Source organism: Cariama cristata, unplaced genomic scaffold (assembly GCF_000690535.1).
Source record: "Cariama cristata isolate BGI_N322 unplaced genomic scaffold, ASM69053v1 scaffold34066, whole genome shotgun sequence".
Classification (NCBI taxonomy): domain Eukaryota; kingdom Metazoa; phylum Chordata; class Aves; order Cariamiformes; family Cariamidae; genus Cariama; species Cariama cristata.
The window spans coordinates 2,791-3,089 of NW_009620948.1; the positions used below are offsets into that span (position 1 = coordinate 2,791).

The 299-nt window shown below is 56.5% G+C and overlaps 1 protein-coding gene across 1 annotated transcript in view; it reads right to left on the minus strand.

Annotated features, from left to right (window-relative positions):
* LOC104162940 (acyl-coenzyme A thioesterase 11-like) overlaps positions 1 to 299 on the minus strand; it is a 5,749-nt gene that overhangs the window by 2,785 nt on the left and 2,665 nt on the right. The window lies entirely within an intron of this gene.

A 299-nucleotide genomic window follows, 5' to 3' on the forward strand; every position in this document is an offset into this window, starting at 1 on the left:
TTTGTGGAGAGGGGTGTACAAGGGCAGGGGTCCAGGCAGGCGCGTTGGCAGCCCTGGGTGTCTACATTACAGCCCCCAAAATACTTTATCTTCTCTCTCATGAAACCTGTGCCATAAAAGCCATATGAACCCCGGCTCAAGGGTACTTGCAGTCCTCCCGGGAGGCTGCGCTTCCACGTGGGCAGGGCTGTGGGATGTGGAGCATCCGATGCCCAGTCAGTCAGTTTTTAAGTCCCTTTAAATTTTTTGGGGTCTCCTCCGTGCCCCCAAGCACCTACAGCACCTCCTCCCTCGCGGTG